This window comes from Cnephaeus nilssonii, assembly GCF_951640355.1.
Source record: "Cnephaeus nilssonii genome assembly, chromosome: 2".
Taxonomy (NCBI): Eukaryota; Metazoa; Chordata; class Mammalia; order Chiroptera; family Vespertilionidae; genus Cnephaeus; species Cnephaeus nilssonii.
In genome coordinates, this window is record NC_137073.1 from 110,253,376 (window position 1) to 110,269,474 (window position 16,099).

A 16,099-nucleotide genomic window follows, 5' to 3' on the forward strand; every position below is an offset into this window, starting at 1 on the left:
GAAGCCCGTAAGACATTTCTGAAATTGACTGCACAGTCCCTGCTGAGGACATGTCTGCTCAGGAGGTGAGGCTGAGGGGGTCATTAAGTACTGTGGTCCCAGGCACCCTAAGCACCCCCATGGCTCAAGAACAGACAAATCATGAGTATGACAGAAAATTTTAGCAAAATACCTCTTCAAATGCCAATTGGAGTAGCACAAACTGTGCAGTAAAGTGCTGTGAAAACTAGAGGCACCAAACAAAGAAAGAAGAGAAATGGGGAGATAGGAAGAGTAGTGAAACCCACAATTTTCATCAGACCTCCCCCTACCCCATCCCCAGGAGTCTGGTCAACTAGTTGAGGAGAGGAATGAGCATCCAAAATTAAGTATTTAAACACAACTTTGCCACCCTGTATGACTTCAGGGGAATTATCTAATCCTCCTGCTCAGTTTCCTCACCTGTAAAATGGGAATAGTAATGTACCAGCTCAGAGAATGGTTATGAGTAATAAATGGATTCGCCTCTGTAAAGCTCTTAAAAGAATGTAAGCACATTGTACAACAACAGTGCAACAATTAGCAAGCCCATGGAGGTGCTTTGTGAGTTTAGTTTAAATAAAGTATCCTATCTAATAAAAGAATAATATGCAAATTGACCATACCTCCGCCACGCCCACAAGCCATGCCCAGCAGCCAATCAGGAGTGAATATGCAAATAAACCCAACCAAGATGGCTGCGGCCATGGAGAGCAGGAGGGAGGCTTGGGTTTCCCTGGCAATGGAGGAAGACAAGCTTTCCTCCTGCCCTTGCCGGCCTAGGCCTCCACTCAATGCTACAAAGTTTCAATGATAGAAGATAAATAAATCCCCCCAAAAAATGGTGGCAGCCACGGAGCTGGAGAGAGCAGGAGGCTAGGGTTGCCCCTGGCAATGGAGGAAGCCAAGCTTATGCAGCCCTGGCCAGCCTAGGCCTCCACTCCAGGCTACAAAGTTTCAACTGTAGAAGATAAATAAATCCCAGATACCAGGGCCTCTGCTTGGGTGACCGGGGGGTATGGCCAGCCTGCAAACCACCACAGGCCCCTCACCCAGGCCGCCCCACGCCCTAAGGGAACCCCCACCCTGATCCGGGACACCCTTCAGGGCAAACCAGCTGGCCCCCACCCATGCACCAGGCCTCTATCCTATCTAATAAAAGAGTAATATGCAGATTGACCATCACTCCAACACACAAGATGGCTGCCCGCATGTGGTCAAAGATCCTGCCCCCATGTGGACACAAGATGGCCACCACAAGATGGCCAGCAGGGGAGGGCAGTTGGAAGGGACCAGGCCTGCAAGGGAGGGCAGTTGTGGGCGATCAGGCCAGCAGGGGAGGGCAGTTGGGAGGGACCAGGCCTGCAAGGGAGGGCAGTTGGGGGCGATCAAGCCTGCAGGGGAGGGCAGTTAGGGGTGACCAGACTGGCAGGGGAGCAGTTAGGCATCAATCAGGCTGGCAGGGGAGTAGTTATGGGGTGATCAGGCTGGCAGGCAGAAGCGGTTAGGGGCAATCAGGAAGGCAGGCAGGCGAGCAGTTGGGAGCCAGCAGTCCTGAATTGTGAGAGGGATGTCCGACTGCCCGTTTAAACAGGCAGTCGGACATCCCTCAAGGGGTCCCAGATTGAAGCCCCCCCCCCCTCCGCCATGCACGAATTTCATGCACTGGGCCTCTAGTTGAATAATAAGAACTTTAAGATTGTTAGCTATGTGTATTTCTGGTTAATGAATGTCATTAACTTTTTACTTGCAATTTTTATTTTGGGGAAGTTCCTGGAATGATAAGGGTGTTTGACAGGTTAATTTGCATGATGATGACATACATGCATCCATTTTTCATCACACAGAATTCAAGATCGGGCCTTTTCCCGTGTGTCAAGTAGACTTCCGCAAGGAAAATAATTCATGCGCTACTTGCAAACTTTGGGGGCAGTTTCTTTTTACTTTTTACTTTTTGAAGGATTATATAACACATGCGTCCTCTCATTTGTAACTTTTTCAAATTTTAGGAGTTCTTTGATCATGTGAAGAAACTTTGGGATGATGAAGGTGTGAAGGCGTGCTTCGAGAGGTCAAACGAATACCAACTGATCGACTGCGCACAATAGTAAGTCTGCCTAGTCAGGCCCAGGCTTCTTTGAGGCTTGGATTGCACCACAGGGGTGCTGCCCTCCCAGGGTCACTGACGTCTCTCGAATGCTAGGGACAAATAATTAACGTCTCATTACAGAAATCAGCTTTCAAAATGAGACACATGTAGGAGATGGAAAATTGAAAATCCAGTAGGAATCAGTGTTTGGGGGAAGAATCAGAAGCATGTGGTATTATTTTTATCCTGACCATTGTTTTCAGTTCTATTCATTTTCACTTCTATAGGGTTATAAGCATAGTGTAAATTATAATGTAATGAGATATTCGTTATCATAGTTCAATTTTGTAGCAGGGACCCCAAATTAAAATAATAGCAACACTGAAATCAAGCTCAAGCTCTTACTTAAAGTAAAAAGTGATACACAGAAGTAAATTAGGACCCTGAGAGTAGATGATGATTACTAATAAGTAAATGTTTGGTGAGAAATGTAATGAAGAGAAATAGAAATAAGGAAAAGACTCTGGTGCCGAGGCTGGCTGATTGCTTTTCCCTGAAATTCCTTGGTATTTTAGATTCATTCTATAACTATTAGAGAATAATGATCCCCCAAGAAAATGTTAATCAAGAAGTTCTAGATATATTTGCTAGTATTTAATAAATCATATTTAAGATAAATTCAATTTGAATTTGAATAAATGCGCCCACTATGTTAGCAATCAGTGCCCAGGGCCTGGGTTGAGCCAGTGTCTCTGCATTCTAGCCTTCACTTCCCTACCGGGACTGATGCCGAGGCTCAGAGGTGCTAGTACCACACAACATTTTACTTACTAGACACTGGTTAACTATAAAGGAACTGTCAGGTGGAAGCAATGCATAGGGCAGTGATGGGCAACCTTTTGAGCTTGGTGTGTCAAACTTCGCCAAAAAAACTGAGCATAACTTGGGTAGTATGTCACTTTGAGGAAAAAACTAACTCCAAGACTCTAGTCGCAAATGTTTCATCCTCGGCATGCGGCCACGTGTCATCAGAAATGGCTACGCGTGTCAGTGCTGACACGCGTGTCATAGGTTCACCATCACTGGCATAGGGCATTGTATGTGGGAAGGGGTGCGGAGCTCGCATGCTTTCTGTGTGTGCCACTCTTTCCAAATCACCTCGTGTTCACCAACCCAGACACTCTCCGAGCCCTGTCCTTTGGGTGTTTATGGAGGCTTCATTACGTAATCATGATTAATAAAATCATTGGCCACTTGTGATATATTCAGCCTCCAGGCCCGTTTTCCGGACTCTTAAGGTCAGAGGTAGAAATGAAAATTCCAACTCTCTAGACACATGGTTGGTTCTCCTGGCAACCAGCAGCCTATCCTCGGGTGGGTTCAAAGGTCACTTTATTAACATGAGACACCTTTTTCTCTCTCAACGTTTAGGAAATGTCAAGGGTTTTAGGACTTCTGTGCCAGAAATGGGACTAAAACCAAGTAACTATTTATCATTGTAAATGACAATATCACACCGCCAAACTGCTTTCCACAGCAACTGCATCATTTTGCACGCCCACCAGCAATGCACAAGGGTCCAATTTCTGCACATCCTCCCCCACACTTGTCATTTTCTGTAGTTTTTATTAAAGCCATCCTAGTGCGTAGGACGTAGTCTAAATAACTTTCATTATACCTTTGGAATCACTATGTGTTTGTTCTTGGAGTTCTAATATATAGGATAACTCCCTTGTGCATGACCTAGGGCAGTGGTCGGCAAACTCATTAGTCAACAGAGCCAAATATCAACAGTACAACGACTGAAATTTCTTGTGAGAGCCAAATTTTTTAAACTTAAACTTCTTCTAATGCCACTTCTTCAAAATAGACTCGCCCAGGCCGTGGTATTTTGTGGAAGAGCCACACTCAAGGGGCCAAAGAGCCGCATGTGGCTCGCGAGCCGCAGTTTGCCGACCACGGACCTAGGAGGTTCTGGGGACCTGGATGTGATGCACTTTTTGAGGTGATAACTCAATCATCCTCTGGTGAGATTGTGTTTCAGAAATTATTACAGCCTACGTTGTGGGCAGGGAAACACTCCTTCCCAACTTCTGGTGTTTCCTTCCATTGAGAAACTTCATGTAACTGAGCACTCCTAAGCCTGTCCCCTCTTAGACATAATTGATGATTGAACTTGAATGGAAGGAGGAGGCAAAGGTCACTGAGGTCCTTCCTTTGCTTTTCTGCTCAGGAGCTACCTGCTCTTGGGGAGTCAGTCTCCCCTCTGCTCCTCTGGGAAGGGCCCTGTCCCTGCCGATAGTTCTCCCCCACTCCCATGCTGATTGGTAAGTTTGCCTCATCTTGGGGTTTAGTATGAGAAACCCCACATGCTTACAGATGTAGGCCACATTTTCTAAAAGAATCACTTCAACAAAGGAGTTATTTTGGTCTCTATCTGCTGATCCCTTTGTCTTCTCTCAATTACTTTAGAACTTAGGTTGGGAAATTAGATGCTCCTAATGGCATCCATTACTTGAAGACATCTCTACACATATAATTCATATCATTCTATCAATTTTACTTTATGATTAATTTGATCTTGTAAAAATACAAGAATGCATGTATTTGTTGAATATATTTTATGGATGTGAGTGATCCATCTTATCGTTTCATTCTATTGAATAGAGAATTCATTCCTAGGTGTTTAAGCTGTTTGTTTAATGCATTTAGTAGCACATAATGAAAAGATGGATCGGGTCTGGACTATGTCCAAATATTATAGTTGTTATTGTTCAAGTTTTTAAAACTATTTTTGTAGGATTGCAGAAATGACCTTGGATGAGATTTTTCTTCTCTAAAATATAGATGCTGCTTTTCTGAAATAAAATGAAGACTATGAAAAACATTAAAAAGTGAAAGAGTTCACAAGATTTGTGGGCAAGTAGAGAAAATCTTGAAGGGAGAAGTGTATTTGATTTAATCTTTTGATTATTCAGTTGAAACTGATCCTTCATATTGTTAATGCTCGAAACTATTGTAATTTGATAAGAACTGTTCTTTCATTCATTATTTTTCTATTAGCACTAATTATGCTTTTATGATCCTTCCATATTGATGAATAAGTGTGCATCTTTCCCCTTTGGCAATTTTTATATTGTGACAAGGTTTTTATTTAATGAAGATAACTTATTCTCTAGATCAGTGACTATCAACACTTTCAGAGCCAGCCAGTCTACATATTTGTGTCCCATGTGAATGTGCCTGTCTCACATTCCAGATTCTTCTATTTCAAGGCCCTTATAATTTTCCACCATGAGTATCTGAAGCATAAAATTACAAAAATTTTGTTCCAGGAACACTGTCAGCCTAGGAATTAATTATAGACAAAACAAAAAATACAACAACAAAAAAACCACCTTTATTTAGAGTTGTCCATGCATAGTGAATCCAATCTATCCATATTAAAAAGAGTATCCATGGTTATTAACCATTCTCTATTATTTTATTTTGCAGTTTAAATTTTATTTTTATATAAGGGCTTTTAAATTATTTTATTAGTGTATTATGTTATAATAGAGCCAACTTCTTAAGTTTACAGTAAGGGTTTAATGAGTTAATACATGTGAAGTATTTAGGACATTGTTTAGCTGTTGTTGTTATTATTATTATTATTATTATTATTATTATTATTATTATTAACTAGAGGCCCGGTGCACAAAATTCGTGAATGGGCAGGGGAGTCCCTCAGTCCGGCCTGCACCCTCTCCAATCCAGGACCCCTCAGGGGATGTCCGACTGCCGGTTTAGGGATCGGGCCTAAACTGGCAGTCGGACATCCCTCTGGCAATCCGGGACCACTGGCTCCTAACCACTCACCTGCATGCCTGCCTGATCACCCCTAACCACCTCTGCCTGCCTGCCTGATTGCCCCTAACCGCATCTGCCTCGGCCCCCGCCACCGTGGCTTTGTCTGGAAGGATGTCTGGAAGGATGTCCGGAAGACGTCCAGACTAATTAGCATATTACCCTTTTATTAGTATAGATTATTATTATTTGCCTTAGCTTTGGGGTGTAGATTATATTATTTTTATTTAATTTTGAGGTTATAAGTGTGATGTGAGCCTGAGTTTTAACCTAGACTAACCAGCCACCTGAGTTCATTAGTTCGGCTTGGGCTGCCATAACCAAAACAGGCTGGTGGCTTCAACAAGACTTTATTTTCTCACAGTTATGGTGGCTGCACTCCAAGCTTTGACCTGATGAAGCCTTCAGTGGAACAGATTTTTATTTGGTTGCAAAATACGAAGGGAAAACTCTAACATGATTGGGCCAATCCATTTTTTTTTTCTGTGTGTTTTTTTTTATTATAATTGGCCCTTTGAATTCTTGAGTTCTGAATCTATGGATTCAATCAAGCTTGGATAAAAAATATTTGGAAAAAAGTTACATTATTGCTGATGTGTACTATGTAGTGAGGCCTAAAGTGGTTGTGTCTGTACTAAACATGTACCAACTTTTTGTTTGGTCATTATTCCCGGAACAATAGAGTATAACAACGATTTACATAGTATTTACACTGTATTAGGTATTATAAGTTATCTAGAGATGATTTAAGGTATACAAGAGGATGTGTGTAGGTTATGTGAAAATAAGGTATTTGTCATTCATTTCATATATGGGACCTGAGCACCCTCAGATTTTGGTATCCAAGGGAAGTCCTAGAACCATTCCCCTAAGGGTCCCAAGGCATGACTGTACTTAAATAAACTGCTTTACTGCATTTACCCAGTGTCTTCAATTTATAAAAACACATCATCTCCCTATAAATCCTCTATTTTAAAAAATCTCTGAAGTCCAGCTAAACAGCTTTACTTTTACAAAAACTCTAACATTGCTTCTGTATAACACACATCAGTTAAAAATGAAGTATGATGTACCACATGCTGGTCTGTTTCTTATTAAAATTTAGCAATATTGATCAAAGTGTCTAAATTTCATAGACTTGAAGCATTTCCCAATGGTATAGTTACTAATAATTGGCTTGCTTGGCTCTAGGCTATTGCTTCTCTTTCTTTTTCCTTACAAAGTGTTGTTCAAGGTTTGAAATCAAAATTACTGCTTGTTTAGTGAGTAATACTTTTTATAATTCCCACTGAGTGATGATTTGGGTTATGTTTCTCCAAGGAAAACTCACCAGTATTTAGAATTCTTTTTTAGAACCCGCAGACGCTCCCAATTAAATGCATACAGATGGAACTCATTAGGTGATTTCCTCTGGAAGGGAATGTTTGGCTTATTTATGTTGCGTTGTAGTGAATGCTATGGTAGATTCCACTTCATGTGACTGTTTTTATGAGTATGACCCTCTTTGCTTGGAAAGGCTATGCTGACTTTGTAGACATGCACCGTTGAGTACAAACCACCTCATCCTGGTGGTTAAAAGGCTTGCTCTGTACTTACAAAGCCTTTGTCTTGGCTTCTTGCCATGATGTCAATTATGGCTTGTTTCCCCTGTACCAGTGTCATGTCAGGGTGCCAGTTTATGACCGGGAAAGAAAGTTCTTCAGATTATAAGTGCTACTTCATTTAGATTTTAAGATCATAGCTTTCCATTGAGTTTCCTATGAAGTTGTATCTGGAATACTCTGGAGCCAAAGCTTTTAGAGAGACACAGTCCAAAAAATGGTTTTGCGAAAATAGTGTAATGGTCGTTTAGTGGTGAATGAAAATAGATCTGGCTCAACTTGAGGACATTCTAGATGCTTTGTTGCGGCTGAGCAGTATGACATAGATGATTGAAAACGTAGGTTCCAATGGTGTGGAGAAGTTGGAGTATCTGGGAAACAAAGGTGAAAACATGGAAACAAGGTGCCAGGATGACACTGAGATAAAGAAAATGAATCTCACCTAGCTTCTAATTCTGCAACTACAGGTATCCTTTCCCACTTGTTCATTCCTCCCAAAGACTGTACCTGAACACATATGCTGAAAGCCTGTTACACTTACTGAGTCCTTCCAGTGGAACACTGAAAAGGTCCTTGGCCAGTCGCCCCGCACATCAGCCCTGATCGCTGGCCAGGCTTAGGGACCCTGCCCGTGCACGAATTTCATGCACTGGGCCTCTAGTTGGATAATAAACAGTGTAGTATTTTAGAGAATTTATGCCAAAAATAAATAGAATCCAGCAAATCCAATACTGCTTATTTATTTTTTTCCATTTTGCTTGGCTTAGTACAAAATTAATTGTTAGCATAATGATGCCAATCAGAAATTCTATTATCTGGCCTGTAGGGGGCAGCATAAGGAGCTTTCTTGTCAACAAAAATACCACTTGGGAAGCTTCAAGCCACCTCTGTGCTCAATGAAATCACGTGGTTGATTCAGATGTAGTCACCAAATATTGACTGAAAGTATTGTGATCGCTAAGGAAGAACACCCCCTCCACGCTTCTCTTTGACACCCTTAAAAGTACACAGAACTTTTCCGTTACATTTCCTTTCAAGAGTCTATAGCTGAGCTATAGATATTTGCAGTTATTAACAATTACACATATGTCAATGAAGGAAAAATTCTAGAAGACATTCCCTTTGACATTTAGTAATTGCAAAATGAACATTTTTTTAGCAATGTGATTTCTTTTTTTAAATTCAATTTATTGGGGCTTAATTAAATTATATAGGTTTCAAGTGTACCATTCTATGATACATCATCTGTCTATTGCATTGTGTGTTTACTACCCAAACTCCAATCTCTTTCCGTCACTGTACATTAGACCCCCTTTATCCTTTACTACCTCCCACTCTCCTTACCACTAGCAGCCACCATACTATTGTCTGTGTCTATGAGTTATTGCTTGTTTGTTTGTCTTGTTTGTTCATTTGTTGTTTTCTGTTTTATATCCCACATAAGAGGGAAATCATACAGTTTTTAACATTTTCTGATTTATTTCGCTTAGCATGAAATTCTTAAGATCCATCCACGTTGTCACAAATGGCCATATTTCATCTTTTCTTATGGTTGAGTAGTATGCCACTGTATATATGTACCACATTGTCTTTATCCAGTCATTTACTGAAGGAAACTTTGGTTATTTCCATGTCTTGGCCACAGTGAATAATGCTGCAATGAACATAGGGGTGCATATATCTTTGTGAACAAATGCTTTCAAATTTGGGGGGTAGATACCCAGAAGAGGGGTTACTGGGTCATATGGTGTCTCTGTTCTTAATTTTTGAGGAACCACCATACTGTTTTCCATAGCGGCTGTCCTGGTTCTCATTCACACCAGGGTGAGCAAGGTTTCCTTTTTCTCCACAACCTCTCTAAAACTTACTGTTACTTGTCTTGTTGATGATCTCGACAAAATGAACACTTTCTAGAGAAATGTGAACACCTTCTTCCATGCCTGGTTCACATTAATTGGGGCTTTAGTACACGCAAAACTGTGTTCTAAGCACTTTATAAATCTTAACTTTATTACTCACAACAGCACTGTAAGGTAACTATTGGCATCTAGTTTTGCATAGAAAGAAACTGTGGCTCAAAATCATTGCTACATGCAGCTAATAGAAGGTAGAGCCAGTAGGTGTGACTGTAAATTACCCCCAGGAAACTGCCTCCATGACGTGGAGGACTTTTGGCCTTTACTAATGCTGTACCCAATTTGTCTCAGCCACAAGGCTGCAATCATATATTCACAGCCAGGAAGCCCGCGTTAAAGGTAAGTTACATGTGCTGTTGGTCTCAAAGAGCTCTTTAATTCTTTGTGTTAACACATCAACATGGGATTCCTGGGAGTTGAGTGAATGCAGAGAGAGCCAACCTTTCTGCATGTCCTGTTTATGATAGCAACCTAACCAGGAGCAATGTAAAGGAGAGATAGATGGAGGCTTTTTCTTTCCTTCCTTTATGTAGCCAATAATTTAATAAACACTTATGGAGCCGTACTGTACACTAGGAAATGGTCTAGGTCCTCAAGGCCCAGTGGTGGCTGAGAAACACATCCTGCCTTCAGAACGCTCAAAATCTAGTAAGGAAGCCAGAGAATGTGCAGTAAGCGCTATGCTATGCTCAATGACTACACATAAGAGGAAACTAGATTTTTGGTAGTGTGTATGCAGCAGAGTCCACAGATAGTAAATTATAATGTGACCTGAAATTTATATAATGCTACCTTCTCATATTACCGCTATCAATTTAATAAAAAAATAAATGGTGGGATTTTTTTTTTTAAATTTTAAAAGAATGGGGGGGAAATGCAGGCAGCCTGTGCAGGAATTGCTGAGCTCTTAATCGTCACCCATTAAGACCAATGTGGGACTTCTAATCTGGAAAACAATAGATTTGTGTTGTTTTAAGCCATGAAGTTTGAGACAATTTGTTAAAAGCAGTGTGAGAAAATTAATACAAATGTTATCAGGGTGTTATAGAATATCAAGACTTGGGGGAAAAATAGATTCCAGCCGCAGTGTGGACTGAGGTAACACAGTTAACTTCATGCCACTCACTTTGAATTTTGCGTAAAATATTACAAATCTTTAAAAATGTATATAACTAACTAAATGTTAAGGAAAGGAAAATAACATCTTTTGAGGGAGAAAGAAATAAAGAACTTAAAACCAGAGGAAAATCTCATAATTGGTGGGATTTTGAACGAGATACAAATATTTTACTGGTAGTCGGAATAAAATGTTCCAGAAAAAAAAAGAACAAAAAAAAAGAAGAGAGGGATTAGTTGTACCTAAAAGCTTAATGGGAACATAGATTGGGCCCAGATTATGCAGTCTTGGATGTCTTCCTAAAAAGTTTTGACTCTCTTATAATCAGCCAGAGGTTACAAACTGGATGTGCTTTAGTTGGCTCTCATAGTATTTTGTGTGTGTTAAGGTTTTTGTTTTGTTTGGAATTTGAATTACAACAATGATAATTTAAAGATTAGGAGACTTAACATAAAATGCTAGACTTCCAGCTTCTCTTGGGAAAACAAAACAAACAAACAAACAAAAAATGGTTTGGCCACCTTGGGCCACACTTGACCACAGATGGCTAGAGCTTCATAGTGACTGACCCTTAGTCTAGGCTTGTCCTCTCCAATCCACCACAATCTCCAAACTCCCCATCACTCCCTACCGTATTACCTGCCCACTTCACAACTGTGTGTTCTTCCTGAACTTCCACAGGCATTTGGGTTTGCTGTAAGCAGGTAGTAACCATTAAAGGCATTTAAAATCAATTCTGTGCTTTGGGAAGAAAGCCCTAACAGCAACTTGAAGATACCCTCTGCATTCTGATGGCCTGTTATATGTATTTCTGTCATTACACTTGCCACATGGGGTTAAAGTAATTATTTATGTGTTTGTCTTCCCTGCTAGACAGTGAGACATTATAAAGGGTCAGACATGCTTTGAATTCACCTAGGATGCTATGGCCTAGTGTCATGTGAGACCCAAGAAGCAGAGAGATGGGTAGGGAGACTCAACCACATCCTGAGGAAATATGAGGACCTGAATTAGGATGGGTCAGAGGTCATGGTAAGAAGGATACCATTGCCAAAGATACTTAGAAAGTAGAGTTAATTGGATTTGGCAACCAGTGTGAAGGGTGAAGGAAAAAGAGGAATAAAAAGTGGCTCTGAGATTAATGTCAGACATACCATATGGGATAAATTATCATGATTTACAGTTCACCAATCCAAAAAGAGCAATTCCCACCCAAAGGCTTGAGCCTCTCCTATTGCATTAGGACATGGTAGATGCAGAGTGATCCTACTGAGAAGCTGTGGAAAGGCCTGAGGCTAGAAATTGGCAGGTCAGGACTGATCCAGTCTCAGGTCCTCCTCTTACCGTGTGGCCCTCGGCAAATAACTTCCCTGATGTTCAGCTTCCTCATCTGTAAAATGATGATCGCCTAACACCACAACAAACCTATGTATATGGCTGCTTAAGGCTAAAGCTAGTTTACCTAAAAGCACTTTGTAAACCATGTTATATTATTCAAATCAACATCACCTGCTAAGCCTGTATCTAGTCAGTGGGGATGCAAAAATGAATAAGGCACAAAAGCAAATACTCAGTTTCAAAGAAGCTGTGGCATTTCATTTAAAACGTAGTTAAGTAAAATGGAGCAACATTTAGATACGTGGCTGAATACAAATATATTTACTACATTTTCATTCAACATTTTCTTGGAATTCTTCCTAGAAGAATAATTTTCCAACTAATATTTTACATCTTAGAACCATGCGCGACAGGCTAATTGAGGTTCCTTGGCAGATGTTTGTATTTCCCCAAATTTGGGCTACTGCTTTTGCCAAGTTCACTGAGGTATAAACTGCGGATGATATTACTGGATGGTTGTACAATGACTTCTAAAGAGTTTAAAGCACTAGAGAAATGTTTAATAAACATAAATGCACAAGTCTGTCTTACCCAGATCCTTCTAACCACAACCAGATCCTCATCTGTGGCAGCCACCATGCCATAGACCTGGCTGTTCTGTGACACTGTAAAATTCTGGTACTAAAAAAAGGTTGAAATGAGCCATAACAATGACATCGATTTGTCAGAATAGATGTAGGTACTCAGTTCACTTCCCTGGTCATCTCTCTGCCCTCTCCCATAGATAATACACAAATACATTAAAATCCACTTAGCATGAGAGCTTCTCAGATAATACTGTGTTATATTGCTTCGACAATTATAAAGGGAGTGAGAGTAGCTTGATTTCAAATGGCTGGCCCATTTAAAGCTGCAGATAAAAATGACAGCAAGTGAAAATAGGGCCACAGTACTAACAGATCACCCACTCAGCTAAATGAACCAAACCACTTTATAATTTTAATAGAAAAACAAATTTTAGATCATTTAGCCGCAGAGAAATTCACATTATTTGAGAAGTAAATTGAAAGGACGGCTAGAAAAGTAACCCTACCAGTCTTTGAATTTGCATGCCCAGGGTCGCATAGGAAGAACAAACTGGCCATTTCCCAAATATGAATATGCAGTAAGACTATGTATTTATTAAACATTGATGCATGTCTTTTAATATATATCTATACATTTCTTTCAGGGAGAAAGGGAGAGGGAGGGAGAGATAGAAACATCAATGATGAGAATCATTGATCGACTGCCTCCTACAACGCCCCCTGCCTCAAGCCCGCAACCCAGGTTTGTGCCCTTGACCAGAATCGAACCCAGGACCCTTCAGTCCACAGGCCAACGCTCTATCCACTGAGCCAAACCAGCTTAGGGCTATGCATGTCTTTTAAAAGAAACTTATAAAAATTCTGAGGCACTTAGAAATGGAATCTTTTCTAAAATACTTTTGGTTTGGGAATATAAAAGATTACAAAAAACAAACAAACCCCAAAACCTCAAATACTCATCAATCTGTAACTACACAGTGCAAAAAAAATTATGCAGCCATAAGAAATTGAGGAAGATCGTGATATGGATAGGAAAACATCCCCCAAAATATATTGGTTCTGGGTAGTGTAGAGTAAGTAGGCCTGGAGTGCTCAACCACCTGATTTGCCCAGGGATAAGAAATTTCCCAAGACACAGGACGGTCAGTGCTAAAACGAGAAAGTTCTGGGCTATCAGGCACTGGTGGCCACCCTGAGTCTAGCCCCTTTCTTCCTTAAGAGACGTGGGAATTAGAATGCAAATTAATCTGTGTTTATGAAGCCAGCAGAAAGACACAAAGAAAGAAACAACAATCCTTGTTTGTTTTATCTTTGGTGGGATGGGCTAGGGGGTAGATGGGAGACTAAGACTGAAGATAATTATTTCATTTTACGTATATTCTAAAGTTTTTGACTGATGTGGATTTGATAACTACTCAAAAAATAGCAATAAAATAAAATAAACCACATAAAGAGTCAAAAATGAAAAGGCTTCCTGATTTTTTTTGAGGGGTTGCGGGTAGGGTGAGATGTATTTTTTCCCTAAGTGGAGAGCGAAGTGTATGGATCATTTGTAGAGTTGAATGGTTTGGAAACTTTCTTGCAAAATGTATTTTTTGCTAAGCTCTGCCAGCCAGCTTGGGGTAATGAATGCAATGCCATGCCCGGGTCAAGGAGGGCAAGTCTGAGTTTCCCTTCAGCTTCGGAACTGACCAGACAGTCTGACACAGGCTCATAAAACTACGGCCTGAAAGAAAGTAAATGATATCAAACCAAATCAGCTTGTGAATGCTGCACGTTGCCTTCCGTTTGAAAGCCCAGTCTGTATCACAGATTTTTGCTTTTTAATTTATAAGTTAAATTATGCCATTATGCCATTGATGCTCATTGCCGTATAACTCCATAAAACACTTTGTGACATAAAACGTTCTGTATAGAAGTTAGATTTATTTGAAAATTCATAGTTTTTCCAAAATTGTTTGTTTTTCTACTCTTTGGGGCAGCAGAGAGGGAGGGAGGCAATAGAAATGATAGAAGCAGTGCCTAGGGCCATACGTGGATGAGAGAGAGAGAGAGAGAGAGAGAGAGAGAGAGAGAGAGAGAGGACATTCTTGCTGTTTTGCAAGAGCACTCCTGGAGTAAGTCCCTGTCTCACCAGTCCAGCAGAGAGAGAGTGCATTTTCCCTTGCTTCACCATTTTTGTTCTATTCAGACCCTAAGTCCAATAATTACCTTTTCCTTTGACATGTGTGATACTATAAATATCTGTTTTTTCCTCCCAGTTCTCTGGCTGTTCTGGGTTTATTAGTTATAGTATTCTTTTCCCCACTATTCCTTCAATGATTATATCTCTGGGTTTGGTATTTATATCTCTAGTACTTAACATAGAACCTTTTACCTAAGGGCATTTGATATGCCTATTTTATTAGGAAAATGATTTGCATTTTTAAAAAATGTAAGGAGGTATATAAAATCAGCAGCAAATATAAATGAGTGGCTTAATTCTATGGATAGAATAGAAACAGGCAGGCTAGTATCAAAACAAAACTAGCCCTTTTTTTTTTTTTCCCCAGAGGAAGAAAATGAATAAAGAAGAACAGAATTGGTGCCTGAGGCAGGTTTGTGGCAAGTTAAGAAAATCTGAATGTGAGGGCCGGGCACAAATTAACTGATGAATTTTATTTTTATCTTCTTCAGTGCTCTCCAGTCAACAGGACTGGAAGCTCCAGATGGGCGTTTGAAAGGGTCCATGTTCTTTGCACCAGTGAAGAGCTTTTGCTTGGAGCTTAGAAGTATACAATAGGAAAAGAACCATGCTTAAGTTCATTTCAGAATACTCCAAAACTTTTGATTTAAAAAAAAAATCTCTTCTTTTCATTAACATCTATTCCTTTATCAGACATAGATACATACCATTGCTTTAAGGACCTACATAGAGCTAAAGAGTAAAAGAAGTCAGCTACATTGAAAATACAGACTGATGAGTCTTGGTACCCTGGACAACACCGGACTATACCAATATCAAATACCCTCTGAACATATCCAAACCAAGGGGATGGGCAATGCCCCAAAGTCATACCACAAGAGGACATCCAGTACGAGACTAAAATTATGCCATGGGTAACCCCTCCCCCCAAATGATAATTGAATACATGGTTAATATTCTTAAGGTCATCAATCTCATGGATTATTAACTATAACATCTACTATGTGCTGGCACTGTGGTAAGCATTTTGCATATATTTTTTTCACTTAAATATCAACAATCCTATGAGGTAGGTGTTACTGTAACTGTTTTAGAGAGGAAACTAAGGCTTAGCAGGCGTCCTCAAACTACGGCCCGCGGGCCACATGCGGGTGTTTTTGCCGTTTTGTTTTTTTACTTCAAAATAAGATATGTGCAGTGTGCATAGGAATTTGTTCATAGTTTTTTTAAACTATAGTCTGGCCCTCCAATGGTCTGAGGGACAGAGAACTGGCCCCCTGTTTAAAAAGTTTGAGGACCCCTGGCTTAGAGACTGTAGTGTAGGAGCAAGTTCCAGAAACCAGACTCCTGGAATTAGAATCCTGGCTGTCCCGCTTATTAGCTGTGTGATCTTGGGCAAATT